Raw genomic sequence first — 16,355 nt, 5'->3', positions numbered from 1 at the left:
CCCGGGTTGGATTAGTCATCACACTCTCACTCAGATGTCTGTCACTTACCCTGGTGATTGGACCGAGGAAAATCAACAAGATTCATTGGGTTGTCCTTTGGCCCTGAGTATCCTCATCTGGTTTTCATTCAACTCTTACTTGGTCATCATTCTCCAGCCAATCGTGAGTAGATCCACCTGAAAGACCCACTGATAAGGGCAGGTGTAAGACCAATGCCGTGACACGTTACGGATTTCGGCAGTAGACTCAAAAACTTTTGAGATCATTGCAGTGGGTCGCCATGCAACTACATTTCAGCTAGACAGGAGGCCTACACAATACTTTGTGTGTTTCTGTGCCTACCCTGGTCTGGTAGCACCAGGAGATCCAGACAGAAATCCCTCCGAGGATTTCCAGGTGAGAAGCAGGCCCTGGAGAGAGAGGACTACCCCTATGATGTTTTCTCAAATGCATAAAGGACCACCCCGCAGATATTTGCCCATCCTACAGGTTGCTCTTTCCACCAGTGTCAAAATCACATGAGGAAGGACATAGGTGTAGACAATGCTAGGAGAATGGCCATGGTACTGAAAGGTGGGAGCTGGCTATCTCTGGCTGTGGAAGCAGAGAGGCTAAGTTTGATCCTCTCACTGCTTTTGCTTCTTTGGCCCTGATTAAATTGTTGGCCATCATTATTCCTGGGTGCGTGGCATTCATTCCAGGATGCAAGAGAAGCCTTTCACTGCTCCTGTCCCCAAAGGCACTACTCCTGGAGGTGCATCCTCACATTACTTTGACCTGACCATTTTAGGCCATAGAGGACATACAGATGCCCTGACCACATTCTCTTCCACTCCACTCACAATGTGCTCCTTCACAGGACAGAAAAAATGCTGTCCCTGCATCCCTTGAAGTCATTGGGACCCAGCTATCCCGTGCAGGCTAAACTTACCTCAACCCATCTCCATGGAAGTCTTGTGGGCTCTGGTAAGCTGTTATTGTAGAGGATCAAAAGACATGCGTAGCTCTGTCTGTCCATGGCTGGGTCTGTGTAGACAACCCAATGTCACGAAAAGAGGTGATGACATAAAATTCATGCTCAGTAGGATTACGCTGAGGCCCAGCCAAGGAGATGTGGGAGATGAGGGCCTACTTCTCTTTGAGACAAGTGATGTAAGGGAAGTCCTTAGGTCCCAAAGCCCCTTTTTCCCTGAGGCAGATTCCTATACACTCCTGGGGCACATCTGAGTGAGAGCACCGAGGGCCCCATCGACCAGCTCCTTTTCTGATTTTCTACAGCTCCACTAGACTATGCTGCCAAGGGGCAGGGGGCTCAAGCCTTTGTCTTCTGTCTTTCCTTGTAGTCATCTGCCGTGACCTCTTGCAGTCCACAGCCTCACACCAATCAGGTGAGTGGAAAGTTGCTGGCTTGGGACACAATTTCCACTGACTATGCCTCCAGGTTTTACAATCTCTGCTGGTCTCAAATTATCGTCTTTGGGTGAATCCGAAAATGGTCTTCTCAGGACGCCTCCATTTCTAGAGCAGGAATTCCAGATTTCCTGGATTCCCATCATTCTCACTCAAATAGATATGAGTCAATGTTCACAGACAGAACAGGATGGCTGAGAGCTGGGCTCTGGGTTTTCCATTTGGGTGATTTCCTGCAGTAGATTTGTAGGAATCGCCAAATCCATTCATCCCTGATTTTAGGTTTCTGCTTGCACTGCCACTCTTGAGCAGGAGCTGCAGCAATTGACGTGCCGACAGTTAGACTAGGTCTAAATCTCCCATATCCCCAAGCACCCTAGGAACAAAAGCCAGGATTGGCATTAGCGATCACATTTGAATCCCGAAGCCTCTTAGCCTAGTAATTGGACCTAGGGAAATCACAACATTCGGGGGTATTCCTTTGGCCCTGGATATCATCATCTGTGTTTCTTTCTTCTCATACTTAGTGAACATTCTCCATCCTATCAAAAAGTACAAGGATATGTAGGACCACTGATGAGGTCAGGTGTAATCTCACAGACACAAATGCCATGAGACACAGTGAGAATTCCAGTAGTAGACTCAAATCCATGTAAGAGTTCCTATAAAATACATTTATGTTATACTCTTCTTCTTCTTCTTCTTCTTCTTCTTCTTCTTCTTCTTCTTCTTCTTCTTCTTCTTCTTCTTCTTCTTCTTCTTCTTCTTCTTTGATAAAACACAGTTGCTTAACTTGGCATCCCAGCTCAAGCCTCCTCCCTCCTCACCACCCAATCCCACCCTCCCTCCCTCCCTCATGTCCTCCCATGCCCCTTGCCAAGTCCACTGTTAGGGGAAGGCCTCCACAACTTCCACCTGACCTAGCCTATCAAGTCTCATGAGAACTGACGGCATTTTCTTCCTCTGTGGCCTGCTGAGGCTGCTTCCCCATCAGGGGGAAGTGTTCAAAGGGCCAGCCATTGAGTCCAGGTCAGAGACAGTCCCGGTTCCCATTATTAGGGAACTAACCTGGAGACTGAGCTGCCAAGGGCTGCATCTGGGTGGTGGCTCTAGGGTTTCTGGGTTATCCCCATGAATGGTCCCTGGTTGGGTTATCAGCCTAAGAGGAGACCCATGGGCGCAGATGTTTTGGATCTGTTGCTCTTCTTCTCTTACTTGGTGATCATTCTACGGCCAAGCTTAAAGTACAAGTATGGGTAGGACCACTGATAAGAGCAGTATACTCTGACAGACACCAATGCCATGAAAAACAGTAAGAATTCCAGTGGCATACTCAAAGGCCTTTGAGAGCTTTTCACCCTGCAGCCAGGGACGAACATTAGAGCTACCACAGAATCCTCCACCATACTTTGAGTTCATGTGTCTCCCGTGATCTTTTAGCGCTAGCAGTAAAAATGAGATTTTTTTCCATCTTAGGATTTCAAGGCGAGAGTTAGTCCCTTCAGAGAAGGGATCATCCCCAGGTGATGTTTCCTCTGGTGCATAATGGGTGCTCCAGCAGATGTTTGTCCATTCTGAAGGGTTGCTCTGCATGGCCTTGTCAAAATGGGTTGAGATGGTTGGTGGTAACAATGCCAGGACAGTGTCCGTGGCAAAGAAAGGAGTGAGCTGGCTCATCTGACTGTGGAAGCAGTGAGGCTAAGGGCGATTCTCTTAGTATCTTGGCTTCCTTGGCATCGACTAACCTATGAGCATGCACTTATCTTCTGTGCTCTGCTGTCCTATTAAGACCGAATAGGCAGCCACCTTGGCGTTCATCCCCAAAGGCAGAAAACAGAAAGGAACCTCCTCAGGTTACTATGACCTGAACCTTTTACGCAGAAAAGCACTTACAAGAGCCCTGAGATCATTCTCTTCTACCCTACCCACAATGTGCTTCACAGACATGAGAAATGGTGTCCCTGAGGCCCTTGGCATTGTCTCTACCTTGCTCTTCAGTGCGGCCTCAAAGTTCGCCCACCTAACTCCGAGGAAGTCTTGTCAGCTCCGGTAAGCAGCTCTTGTAGAGGATCGTAAAGCACTTGTAGCTGTGTCTGTCCATGGCTGGGTCTATGATGATAACCCAATGTCACGAAGAGAGGTGATGACATAAAAATCATGCTTAATAGGATCACGCTGAGGCCCAGCCAGCCGGACCTGGGAGACGAGGGCCTACTTCTCCTTGAGACTTTCTCAAGGGATTTATATGGAGGTCTCTAGGTCTCCAAGCTCCCCAAGCACTTGTTTCTCCTAAGGGAGAATCTTATACACTCCTGGGGCCCATCTGTGTGTGAGCACTGATGACTCCACCAGCAAGCACCTTTTCTGAATGCCTACTGCTCAGATAGTCTATGCTGTCAAATGGAGAGCCCATGCCTTTGTCTTCTCTCTTGTCTTGTAGTCATCTACCATGACCCCTCGGAGCTCACAGCCTCACACCAACCAGGTAAGGGGAAAGATCCTGCCTCTAGACATCCTGTCTACGGCCATATCCCTACACCTTCTACAATCCTCAGCTGGTGTCAGCTTATTTACTTTGGGTGAATCTGAAAAGGGTCTGCCACACACACCTCATTTCCAGAGCAGTGATTCCAAAGTTCCTGGAATCCATGAATTTTAACAGAAATAGACACGACTGAACGTTCACAGACAAAATGGGATACCTGAGAGCTGCACTCTGCATTTTCCTTTTGGGTGACTTCTGGCAGGAGATTTGTAGGAACCACCAAATCTATTGTTGCCTGGTCTCGAGTTTCTGCTTGCAATGCCACCCTTGAGCAGGAGCTTCAGCAATTGACAGCCTGACAGTTCCCAAAGGCTATCAGACTGCACAATAGCCATGCTCCCTGGGAACCATTGCCCGGGTTGGATTAGTCATCACACTCTCACTCAGATGTCTGTCACTTACCCTGGTGATTGGACCGAGGAAAATCAACAAGATTCATTGGGTTGTCCTTTGGCCCTGAGTATCCTCATCTGGTTTTCATTCAACTCTTACTTGGTCATCATTCTCCAGCCAATCGTGAGTAGATCCACCTGAAAGACCCACTGATAAGGGCAGGTGTAAGACCAATGCCGTGACACGTTACGGATTTCGGCAGTAGACTCAAAAACTTTTGAGATCATTGCAGTGGGTCGCCATGCAACTACATTTCAGCTAGACAGGAGGCCTACACAATACTTTGTGTGTTTCTGTGCCTACCCTGGTCTGGTAGCACCACGAGATCCAGACAGAAATCCCTCCGAGGATTTCCAGGTGAGAAGCATGCCCTGGAGAGAGAAGACTACCCCTATGATGTTTTCTCAAATGCATAAAGGACCACCCAGCAGATATTTGCCCATCCTACAGGTTGCTCTTTCCACCAGTGTCAAAATCACATGAGGAAGAACATAGGTGTAGACAATGCTAGGAGAATGGCCATGGTACTGAAAGGTGGGAGCTGGCTATCTCTGGCTGTGGAAGCAGAGAGGCTAAGTTTGATCCTCTCACTGCTTTTGCTTCTTTGGCCCTGATTAAATTGTTGGCCATCATTATTCCTGGGTGCGTGGCATTCATTCCAGGATGCAAGAGAAGCCTTTCACTGCTCCTGTCCCCAAAGGCACTACTCCTGGAGGTGCATCCTCACATTACTTTGACCTGACCATTTTAGGCCATAGAGGACATACAGATGCCCTGACCACATTCTCTTCCACTCCACTCACAATGTGCTCCTTCACAGGACAGAAAAAATGCTGTCCCTGCATCCCTTGAAGTCATTGGGACCCAGCTATCCCGTGCAGGCTAAACTTACCTCAACCCATCTCCATGGAAGTCTTGTGGGCTCTGGTAAGCTGTTATTGTAGAGGATCAAAAGACATGCGTAGCTCTGTCTGTCCATGGCTGGGTCTGTGTAGACAACCCAATGTCACGAAAAGAGGTGATGACATAAAATTCATGCTCAGTAGGATTACGCTGAGGCCCAGCCAAGGAGATGTGGGAGATGAGGGCCTACTTCTCTTTGAGACAAGTGATGTAAGGGAAGTCCTTAGGTCCCAAAGCCCCTTTTTCCCTGAGGCAGATTCCTATACACTCCTGGGGCACATCTGTGTGAGAGCACCGAGGGCCCCATCGACCAGCTCCTTTTCTGATTTTCTACAGCTCCACTAGACTATGCTGCCAAGGGGCAGGGGGCTCACGCCTTTGTCTTCTGTCTTTCCTTGTAGTCATCTGCCGTGACCTCTTGCAGTCCACAGCCTCACACCAATCAGGTGAGTGGAAAGTTGCTGGCTTGGGACACAATTTCCACTGACTATGCCTCCAGGTTTTACAATCTCTGCTGGTCTCAAATTATCGTCTTTGGGTGAATCTGAAAATGGTCTTCCCAGGACGCCTCCATTTCTAGAGCAGGAATTCCAGATTTCCTGGATTCCCATCATTCTCACTCAAATAGATATGAGTCAATGTTCACAGACAGAACAGGATGGCTGAGAGCTGGGCTCTGGGTTTTCCATTTGGGTGATTTCCTGCAGTAGATTTGTAGGAATCGCCAAATCCATTCATCCCTGATTTTAGGTTTCTGCTTGCACTGCCACTCTTGAGCAGGAGCTGCAGCAATTGACGTGCCGACAGTTAGACTAGGTCTAAATCTCCCATATCCCCAAGCACCCTAGGAACAAAAGCCAGGATTGGCATTAGCGATCACATTTGAATCCCGAAGCCTCTTAGCCTAGTAATTGGACCTAGGGAAATCACAACATTCGGGGGTATTCCTTTGGCCCTGGATATCATCATCTGTGTTTCTTTCTTCTCATACTTAGTGAACATTCTCCATCCTATCAAAAAGTACAAGGATATGTAGGACCACTGATGAGGTCAGGTGTAATCTCACAGACACAAATGCCATGAGACACAGTGAGAATTCCAGTAGTAGACTCAAATCCATGTAAGAGTTTCTATAAAATACATTTATGTTATACTCTTCTTCTTCTTCTTCTTCTTCTTCTTCTTCTTCTTCTTCTTCTTCTTCTTCTTCTTCTTCTTCTTCTTCTTCTTCTTTGATAAAACACAGTTGCTTAACTTGGCATCCCAGCTCAAGCCTCCTCCCTCCTCACCACCCAATCCCACCCTCCCTCCCTCCCTCATGTCCTCCCATGCCCCTTGCCAAGTCCACTGTTAGGGGAAGGCCTCCACAACTTCCACCTGACCTAGCCTATCAAGTCTCATGAGAACTGACGGCATTGTCTTCCTCTGTGGCCTGCTGAGGCTGCTTCCCCATCAGGGGGAAGTGTTCAAAGGGCCAGCCATTGAGTCCAGGTCAGAGACAGTCCCGGTTCCCATTATTAGGGAACTAACCTGGAGACTGAGCTGCCAAGGGCTGCATCTGGGTGGTGGCTCTAGGGTTTCTGGGTTATCCCGATGAATGGTCCCTGGTAGGGGTATCAGCCTAAGAGGAGACCCATGGGCACAGATGTTTTGGATCTGTTGCTCTTCTTCTCTTACTAGGTGATCATTCTACGGCCAAGCTTAAAGTACAAGTATGGGTAGGACCACTGATAAGAGCAGTATACTCTGACAGACACCAATGCCATGAAAAACAGTAAGAATTCCAGTGGCATACTCAAAGGCCTTTGAGAGCTTTTCACCCTGCAGCCAGGGACGAACATTAGAGCTACCACAGAATCCTCCACCATACTTTGAGTTCATGTGTCTCCCGTGATCTTTTAGCGCTAGCAGTAAAAATGAGATTTTTTTCCATCTTAGGATTTCAAGGCGAGAGTTAGTCCCTTCAGAGAAGGGATCATCCCCAGGTGATGTTTCCTCTGGTGCATAATGGGTGCTCCAGCAGATGTTTGTCCATTCTGAAGGGTTGCTCTGCATGGCCTTGTCAAAATGGGTTGAGATGGTTGGTGGTAACAATGCCAGGACAGTGTCCGTGGCAAAGAAAGGAGTGAGCTGGCTCATCTGACTGTGGAAGCAGTGAGGCTAAGGGCGATTCTCTTAGTATCTTGGCTTCCTTGGCATCGACTAACCTATTAGCATGCACTTATCTTCTGTGCTCTGCTGTCCTATTAAGACCGAATAGGCAGCCACCTTGGCGTTCATCCCCAAAGGCAGAAAACAGAAAGGAACCTCCTCAGGTTACTATGACCTGAACCTTTTACGCAGAAAAGCACTTACAAGAGCCCTGAGATCATTCTCTTCTACCCTACCCACAATGTGCTTCACAGACATGAGAAATGGTGTCCCTGAGGCCCTTGGCATTGTCTCTACCTTGCTCTTCAGTGCGGCCTCAAAGTTCGCCCACCTAACTCCGAGGAAGTCTTGTCAGCTCCGGTAAGCAGCTCTTGTAGAGGATCGTAAAGCACTTGTAGCTGTGTCTGTCCATGGCTGGGTCTATGATGATAACCCAATGTCACTAAGAGAGGTGATGACATAAAAATCATGCTTAATAGGATCACGCTGAGGCCCAGCCAGCCGGACCTGGGAGACGAGGGCCTACTTCTCCTTGAGACTTTCTCAAGGGATTTATATGGAGGTCTCTAGGTCTCCAAGCTCCCCAAGCACTTGTTTCTCCTAAGGGAGAATCTTATACACTCCTGGGGCCCATCTGTGTGTGAGCACTGATGACTCCACCAGCAAGCACCTTTTCTGAATGCCTACTGCTCAGATAGTCTATGCTGTCAAATGGAGAGCCCATGCCTTTGTCTTCTCTCTTGTCTTGTAGTCATCTACCATGACCCCTCGGAGCTCACAGCCTCACACCAACCAGGTAAGGGGAAAGATCCTGCCTCTAGACATCCTGTCTACGGCCATATCCCTACACCTTCTACAATCCTCAGCTGGTGTCAGCTTATTTACTTTGGGTGAATCTGAAAAGGGTCTGCCACACACACCTCATTTCCAGAGCAGTGATTCCAAAGTTCCTGGAATCCATGAATTTTAACAGAAATAGACACGACTGAACGTTCACAGACAAAATGGGATACCTGAGAGCTGCACTCTGCATTTTCCTTTTGGGTGACTTCTGGCAGGAGATTTGTAGGAACCACCAAATCTATTCTTGCCTGGTCTCGAGTTTCTGCTTGCAATGCCACCCTTGAGCAGGAGCTTCAGCAATTGACAGCCTGACAGTTCCCAAAGGCTATCAGACTGCACAATAGCCATGCTCCCTGGGAACCATTGCCCGGGTTGGATTAGTCATCACACTCTCACTCAGATGTCTGTCACTTACCCTGGTGATTGGACCGAGGAAAATCAACAAGATTCATTGGGTTGTCCTTTGGCCCTGAGTATCCTCATCTGGTTTTCATTCAACTCTTACTTGGTCATCATTCTCCAGCCAATCGTGAGTAGATCCACCTGAAAGACCCACTGATAAGGGCAGGTGTAAGACCAATGCCGTGACACGTTACGGATTTCGGCAGTAGACTCAAAAACTTTTGAGATCATTGCAATGGGTCGCCATGCAACTACATTTCAGCTAGACAGGAGGCCTACACAATACTTTGTGTGTTTCTGTGCCTACCCTGGTCTGGTAGCACCACGAGATCCAGACAGAAATCCCTCCGAGGATTTCCAGGTGAGAAGCATGCCCTGGAGAGAGAAGACTACCCCTATGATGTTTTCTCAAATGCATAAAGGACCACCCAGCAGATATTTGCCCATCCTACAGGTTGCTCTTTCCACCAGTGTCAAAATCACATGAGGAAGAACATAGGTGTAGACAATGCTAGGAGAATGGCCATGGTACTGAAAGGTGGGAGCTGGCTATCTCTGGCTGTGGAAGCAGAGAGGCTAAGTTTGATCCTCTCACTGCTTTTGCTTCTTTGGCCCTGATTAAATTGTTGGCCATCATTATTCCTGGGTGCGTGGCATTCATTCCAGGATGCAAGAGAAGCCTTTCACTGCTCCTGTCCCCAAAGGCACTACTCCTGGAGGTGCATCCTCACATTACTTTGACCTGACCATTTTAGGCCATAGAGGACATACAGATGCCCTGACCACATTCTCTTCCACTCCACTCACAATGTGCTCCTTCACAGGACAGAAAAAATGCTGTCCCTGCATCCCTTGAAGTCATTGGGACCCAGCTATCCCGTGCAGGCTAAACTTACCTCAACCCATCTCCATGGAAGTCTTGTGGGCTCTGGTAAGCTGTTATTGTAGAGGATCAAAAGACATGCGTAGCTCTGTCTGTCCATGGCTGGGTCTGTGTAGACAACCCAATGTCACGAAAAGAGGTGATGACATAAAATTCATGCTCAGTAGGATTACGCTGAGGCCCAGCCAAGGAGATGTGGGAGATGAGGGCCTACTTCTCTTTGAGACAAGTGATGTAAGGGAAGTCCTTAGGTCCCAAAGCCCCTTTTTCCCTGAGGCAGATTCCTATACACTCCTGGGGCACATCTGTGTGAGAGCACCGAGGGCCCCATCGACCAGCTCCTTTTCTGATTTTCTACAGCTCCACTAGACTATGCTGCCAAGGGGCAGGGGGCTCACGCCTTTGTCTTCTGTCTTTCCTTGTAGTCATCTGCCGTGACCTCTTGCAGTCCACAGCCTCACACCAATCAGGTGAGTGGAAAGTTGCTGGCTTGGGACACAATTTCCACTGACTATGCCTCCAGGTTTTACAATCTCTGCTGGTCTCAAATTATCGTCTTTGGGTGAATCTGAAAATGGTCTTCCCAGGACGCCTCCATTTCTAGAGCAGGAATTCCAGATTTCCTGGATTCCCATCATTCTCACTCAAATAGATATGAGTCAATGTTCACAGACAGAACAGGATGGCTGAGAGCTGGGCTCTGGGTTTTCCATTTGGGTGATTTCCTGCAGTAGATTTGTAGGAATCGCCAAATCCATTCATCCCTGATTTTAGGTTTCTGCTTGCACTGCCACTCTTGAGCAGGAGCTGCAGCAATTGACGTGCCGACAGTTAGACTAGGTCTAAATCTCCCATATCCCCAAGCACCCTAGGAACAAAAGCCAGGATTGGCATTAGCGATCACATTTGAATCCCGAAGCCTCTTAGCCTAGTAATTGGACCTAGGGAAATCACAACATTCGGGGGTATTCCTTTGGCCCTGGATATCATCATCTGTGTTTCTTTCTTCTCATACTTAGTGAACATTCTCCATCCTATCAAAAAGTACAAGGATATGTAGGACCACTGATGAGGTCAGGTGTAATCTCACAGACACAAATGCCATGAGACACAGTGAGAATTCCAGTAGTAGACTCAAATCCATGTAAGAGTTTCTATAAAATACATTTATGTTATACTCTTCTTCTTCTTCTTCTTCTTCTTCTTCTTCTTCTTCTTCTTCTTCTTCTTCTTCTTCTTCTTCTTCTTTGATAAAACACAGTTGCTTAACTTGGCATCCCAGCTCAAGCCTCCTCCCTCCTCACCACCCAATCCCACCCTCCCTCCCTCCCTCATGTCCTCCCATGCCCCTTGCCAAGTCCACTGTTAGGGGAAGGCCTCCACAACTTCCACCTGACCTAGCCTATCAAGTCTCATGAGAACTGACGGCATTGTCTTCCTCTGTGGCCTGCTGAGGCTGCTTCCCCATCAGGGGGAAGTGTTCAAAGGGCCAGCCATTGAGTCCAGGTCAGAGACAGTCCCGGTTCCCATTATTAGGGAACTAACCTGGAGACTGAGCTGCCAAGGGCTGCATCTGGGTGGTGGCTCTAGGGTTTCTGGGTTATCCCGATGAATGGTCCCTGGTAGGGGTATCAGCCTAAGAGGAGACCCATGGGCACAGATGTTTTGGATCTGTTGCTCTTCTTCTCTTACTAGGTGATCATTCTACGGCCAAGCTTAAAGTACAAGTATGGGTAGGACCACTGATAAGAGCAGTATACTCTGACAGACACCAATGCCATGAAAAACAGTAAGAATTCCAGTGGCATACTCAAAGGCCTTTGAGAGCTTTTCACCCTGCAGCCAGGGACGAACATTAGAGCTACCACAGAATCCTCCACCATACTTTGAGTTCATGTGTCTCCCGTGATCTTTTAGCGCTAGCAGTAAAAATGAGATTTTTTTCCATCTTAGGATTTCAAGGCGAGAGTTAGTCCCTTCAGAGAAGGGATCATCCCCAGGTGATGTTTCCTCTGGTGCATAATGGGTGCTCCAGCAGATGTTTGTCCATTCTGAAGGGTTGCTCTGCATGGCCTTGTCAAAATGGGTTGAGATGGTTGGTGGTAACAATGCCAGGACAGTGTCCGTGGCAAAGAAAGGAGTGAGCTGGCTCATCTGACTGTGGAAGCAGTGAGGCTAAGGGCGATTCTCTTAGTATCTTGGCTTCCTTGGCATCGACTAACCTATTAGCATGCACTTATCTTCTGTGCTCTGCTGTCCTATTAAGACCGAATAGGCAGCCACCTTGGCGTTCATCCCCAAAGGCAGAAAACAGAAAGGAACCTCCTCAGGTTACTATGACCTGAACCTTTTACGCAGAAAAGCACTTACAAGAGCCCTGAGATCATTCTCTTCTACCCTACCCACAATGTGCTTCACAGACATGAGAAATGGTGTCCCTGAGGCCCTTGGCATTGTCTCTACCTTGCTCTTCAGTGCGGCCTCAAAGTTCGCCCACCTAACTCCGAGGAAGTCTTGTCAGCTCCGGTAAGCAGCTCTTGTAGAGGATCGTAAAGCACTTGTAGCTGTGTCTGTCCATGGCTGGGTCTATGATGATAACCCAATGTCACTAAGAGAGGTGATGACATAAAAATCATGCTTAATAGGATCACGCTGAGGCCCAGCCAGCCGGACCTGGGAGACGAGGGCCTACTTCTCCTTGAGACTTTCTCAAGGGATTTATATGGAGGTCTCTAGGTCTCCAAGCTCCCCAAGCACTTGTTTCTCCTAAGGGAGAATCTTATACACTCCTGGGGCCCATCTGTGTGTGAGCACTGATGACTCCACCAGCAAGCACCTTTTCTGAATGCCTACTGCTCAGATAGTCTATGCTGTCAAATGGAGAGCCCATGCCTTTGTCTTCTCTCTTGTCTTGTAGTCATCTACCATGACCCCTCGGAGCTCACAGCCTCACACCAACCAGGTAAGGGGAAAGATCCTGCCTCTAGACATCCTGTCTACGGCCATATCCCTACACCTTCTACAATCCTCAGCTGGTGTCAGCTTATTTACTTTGGGTGAATCTGAAAAGGGTCTGCCACACACACCTCATTTCCAGAGCAGTGATTCCAAAGTTCCTGGAATCCATGAATTTTAACAGAAATAGACACGACTGAACGTTCACAGACAAAATGGGATACCTGAGAGCTGCACTCTGCATTTTCCTTTTGGGTGACTTCTGGCAGGAGATTTGTAGGAACCACCAAATCTATTCTTGCCTGGTCTCGAGTTTCTGCTTGCAATGCCACCCTTGAGCAGGAGCTTCAGCAATTGACAGCCTGACAGTTCCCAAAGGCTATCAGACTGCACAATAGCCATGCTCCCTGGGAACCATTGCCCGGGTTGGATTAGTCATCACACTCTCACTCAGATGTCTGTCACTTACCCTGGTGATTGGACCGAGGAAAATCAACAAGATTCATTGGGTTGTCCTTTGGCCCTGAGTATCCTCATCTGGTTTTCATTCAACTCTTACTTGGTCATCATTCTCCAGCCAATCGTGAGTAGATCCACCTGAAAGACCCACTGATAAGGGCAGGTGTAAGACCAATGCCGTGACACGTTACGGATTTCGGCAGTAGACTCAAAAACTTTTGAGATCATTGCAATGGGTCGCCATGCAACTACATTTCAGCTAGACAGGAGGCCTACACAATACTTTGTGTGTTTCTGTGCCTACCCTGGTCTGGTAGCACCACGAGATCCAGACAGAAATCCCTCCGAGGATTTCCAGGTGAGAAGCATGCCCTGGAGAGAGAAGACTACCCCTATGATGTTTTCTCAAATGCATAAAGGACCACCCAGCAGATATTTGCCCATCCTACAGGTTGCTCTTTCCACCAGTGTCAAAATCACATGAGGAAGAACATAGGTGTAGACAATGCTAGGAGAATGGCCATGGTACTGAAAGGTGGGAGCTGGCTATCTCTGGCTGTGGAAGCAGAGAGGCTAAGTTTGATCCTCTCACTGCTTTTGCTTCTTTGGCCCTGATTAAATTGTTGGCCATCATTATTCCTGGGTGCGTGGCATTCATTCCAGGATGCAAGAGAAGCCTTTCACTGCTCCTGTCCCCAAAGGCACTACTCCTGGAGGTGCATCCTCACATTACTTTGACCTGACCATTTTAGGCCATAGAGGACATACAGATGCCCTGACCACATTCTCTTCCACTCCACTCACAATGTGCTCCTTCACAGGACAGAAAAAATGCTGTCCCTGCATCCCTTGAAGTCATTGGGACCCAGCTATCCCGTGCAGGCTAAACTTACCTCAACCCATCTCCATGGAAGTCTTGTGGGCTCTGGTAAGCTGTTATTGTAGAGGATCAAAAGACATGCGTAGCTCTGTCTGTCCATGGCTGGGTCTGTGTAGACAACCCAATGTCACGAAAAGAGGTGATGACATAAAATTCATGCTCAGTAGGATTACGCTGAGGCCCAGCCAAGGAGATGTGGGAGATGAGGGCCTACTTCTCTTTGAGACAAGTGATGTAAGGGAAGTCCTTAGGTCCCAAAGCCCCTTTTTCCCTGAGGCAGATTCCTATACACTCCTGGGGCACATCTGTGTGAGAGCACCGAGGGCCCCATCGACCAGCTCCTTTTCTGATTTTCTACAGCTCCACTAGACTATGCTGCCAAGGGGCAGGGGGCTCACGCCTTTGTCTTCTGTCTTTCCTTGTAGTCATCTGCCGTGACCTCTTGCAGTCCACAGCCTCACACCAATCAGGTGAGTGGAAAGTTGCTGGCTTGGGACACAATTTCCACTGACTATGCCTCCAGGTTTTACAATCTCTGCTGGTCTCAAATTATCGTCTTTGGGTGAATCTGAAAATGGTCTTCCCAGGACGCCTCCATTTCTAGAGCAGGAATTCCAGATTTCCTGGATTCCCATCATTCTCACTCAAATAGATATGAGTCAATGTTCACAGACAGAACAGGATGGCTGAGAGCTGGGCTCTGGGTTTTCCATTTGGGTGATTTCCTGCAGTAGATTTGTAGGAATCGCCAAATCCATTCATCCCTGATTTTAGGTTTCTGCTTGCACTGCCACTCTTGAGCAGGAGCTGCAGCAATTGACATGCCGACAGTTAGACTAGGTCTAAATCTCCCATATCCCCAAGCACCCTAGGAACAAAAGCCAGGATTGGCATTAGCGATCACATTTGAATCCCGAAGCCTCTTAGCCTAGTAATTGGACCTAGGGAAATCACAACATTCGGGGGTATTCCTTTGGCCCTGGATATCATCATCTGTGTTTCTTTCTTCTCATACTTAGTGAACATTCTCCATCCTATCAAAAAGTACAAGGATATGTAGGACCACTGATGAGGTCAGGTGTAATCTCACAGACACAAATGCCATGAGACACAGTGAGAATTCCAGTAGTAGACTCAAATCCATGTAAGAGTTCCTATAAAATACATTTATGTTATACTCTTCTTCTTCTTCTTCTTCTTCTTCTTCTTCTTCTTCTTCTTCTTCTTCTTCTTCTTTGATAAAACACAGTTGCTTAACTTGGCATCCCAGCTCAAGCCTCCTCCCTCCTCACCACCCAATCCCACCCTCCCTCCCTCCCTCCCTCATGTCCTCCCATGCCCCTTGCCAAGTCCACTGTTAGGGGAAGGCCTCCACAACTTCCACCTGACCTAGCCTATCAAGTCTCATGAGAACTGACGGCATTGTCTTCCTCTGTGGCCTGCTGAGGCTGCTTCCCCATCAGGGGGAAGTGTTCAAAGGGCCAGCCATTGAGTCCAGGTCAGAGACAGTCCCGGTTCCCATTATTAGGGAACTAACCTGGAGACTGAGCTGCCAAGGGCTGCATCTGGGTGGTGGCTCTAGGGTTTCTGGGTTATCCCCATGAATGGTCCCTGGTTGGGGTATCAGCCTAAGAGGAGACCCATGGGCACAGATGTTTTGGATCTGTTGCTCTTCTTCTCTTACTTGGTGATCATTCTACGGCCAAGCTTAAAGTACAAGTATGGGTAGGACCACTGATAAGAGCAGTATACTCTGACAGACACCATTGCCATGAAAAACAGTAAGAATTCCAGTGGCATACTCAAAGGCCTTTGAGAGCTTTTCACCCTGCAGCCAGGGACGAACATTAGAGCTACCACAGAATCCTCCACCATACTTTGAGTTCATGTGTCTCCCGTGATCTTTTAGCGCTAGCAGTAAAAATGAGATTTTTTTCCATCTTAGGATTTCAAGGCGAGAGTTAGTCCCTTCAGAGAAGGGATCATCCCCAGGTGATGTTTCCTCTGGTGCATAATGGGTGCTCCAGCAGATGTTTGTCCATTCTGAAGGGTTGCTCTGCATGGCCTTGTCAAAATGGGTTGAGATGGTTGGTGGTAACAATGCCAGGACAGTGTCCGTGGCAAAGAAAGGAGTGAGCTGGCTCATCTGACTGTGGAAGCAGTGAGGCTAAGGGCGATTCTCTTAGTATCTTGGCTTCCTTGGCATCGACTAACCTATGAGCATGCACTTATCTTCTGTGCTCTGCTGTCCTATTAAGACCGAATAGGCAGCCACCTTGGCGTTCATCCCCAAAGGCAGAAAACAGAAAGGAACCTCCTCAGGTTACTATGACTTGAACCTTTTACGCAGAAAAGCACTTACAAGAGCCCTGAGACCATTCTCTTCTACCCTACCCACAATGTGCTTCACAGACATGAGAAATGGTGTCCCTGAGGCCCTTGGCATTGTCTCTACCTTGCTACTCAGTGCGGCCTCAAAGTTCGCCCACCTAACTTCGAGGAAGTCTTGTCAGCTCCGGTAAGCAGCTCT

At 48.1% G+C, this 16,355-nt stretch overlaps 2 long non-coding RNA genes and 7 other non-coding genes across 10 annotated transcripts in view; 8 read left to right on the top strand and 1 right to left on the bottom strand.

The window, feature by feature from the left end:
• Nucleotides 1–16,355, bottom strand: part of LOC132647202 (uncharacterized) — a 30,038-nt gene that overhangs the window by 3,378 nt on the left and 10,305 nt on the right. The window contains exons 4-8 of the long non-coding RNA XR_009585527.1: nucleotides 12,956–14,632; nucleotides 8,662–10,399; nucleotides 5,242–6,096; nucleotides 4,359–4,498; nucleotides 50–1,787 (exon numbers count right to left, since the gene is read on the bottom strand). This is a non-coding gene — a long non-coding RNA (uncharacterized LOC132647202). The remainder of the gene's footprint in view (nucleotides 1–49; nucleotides 1,788–4,358; nucleotides 4,499–5,241; nucleotides 6,097–8,661; nucleotides 10,400–12,955; nucleotides 14,633–16,355) is intronic.
• Nucleotides 866–16,273, top strand: LOC132647203 (uncharacterized). Of its 2 annotated transcripts, XR_009585529.1 has the most exons (12): nucleotides 866–967; nucleotides 1,345–1,389; nucleotides 3,852–3,896; nucleotides 5,170–5,276; nucleotides 5,654–5,698; nucleotides 8,155–8,199; nucleotides 9,473–9,579; nucleotides 9,957–10,001; nucleotides 12,449–12,493; nucleotides 13,767–13,873; nucleotides 14,251–14,295; nucleotides 16,238–16,273. It is a non-coding gene; the product is annotated as an uncharacterized LOC132647203 (long non-coding RNA). The 2 variants fall into 2 exon arrangements; XR_009585528.1 differs by lacking the exons at nucleotides 866–967; nucleotides 1,345–1,389 and adding an exon at nucleotides 3,421–3,460.
• On the top strand, nucleotides 1,024–1,102 carry LOC132647461 (small nucleolar RNA SNORD115). The gene has a single exon (XR_009585830.1). It is a non-coding gene; the product is annotated as a small nucleolar RNA SNORD115 (small nucleolar RNA).
• On the top strand, nucleotides 3,517–3,595 carry LOC132647935 (small nucleolar RNA SNORD115). The gene has a single exon (XR_009586275.1). It is a non-coding gene; the product is annotated as a small nucleolar RNA SNORD115 (small nucleolar RNA).
• LOC132647460 (small nucleolar RNA SNORD115) lies at nucleotides 5,333–5,411 on the top strand. Its single transcript, XR_009585829.1, has one exon. It is a non-coding gene; the product is annotated as a small nucleolar RNA SNORD115 (small nucleolar RNA).
• Nucleotides 7,820–7,898, top strand: LOC132647379 (small nucleolar RNA SNORD115). The gene has a single exon (XR_009585747.1). It is a non-coding gene; the product is annotated as a small nucleolar RNA SNORD115 (small nucleolar RNA).
• LOC132647459 (small nucleolar RNA SNORD115) lies at nucleotides 9,636–9,714 on the top strand. The gene has a single exon (XR_009585828.1). It is a non-coding gene; the product is annotated as a small nucleolar RNA SNORD115 (small nucleolar RNA).
• On the top strand, nucleotides 12,114–12,192 carry LOC132647368 (small nucleolar RNA SNORD115). The gene has a single exon (XR_009585736.1). It is a non-coding gene; the product is annotated as a small nucleolar RNA SNORD115 (small nucleolar RNA).
• On the top strand, nucleotides 13,930–14,008 carry LOC132647458 (small nucleolar RNA SNORD115). The gene has a single exon (XR_009585827.1). It is a non-coding gene; the product is annotated as a small nucleolar RNA SNORD115 (small nucleolar RNA).

The sequence above is a fragment of the Meriones unguiculatus genome, chromosome 14, assembly GCF_030254825.1.
Source record: "Meriones unguiculatus strain TT.TT164.6M chromosome 14, Bangor_MerUng_6.1, whole genome shotgun sequence".
In the NCBI taxonomy this organism is placed as follows: Eukaryota; Metazoa; Chordata; class Mammalia; order Rodentia; family Muridae; genus Meriones; species Meriones unguiculatus.
Note: the sequence above shows the minus strand (reverse complement) of the source record. Positions and strands in the feature narration are given on the sequence as shown.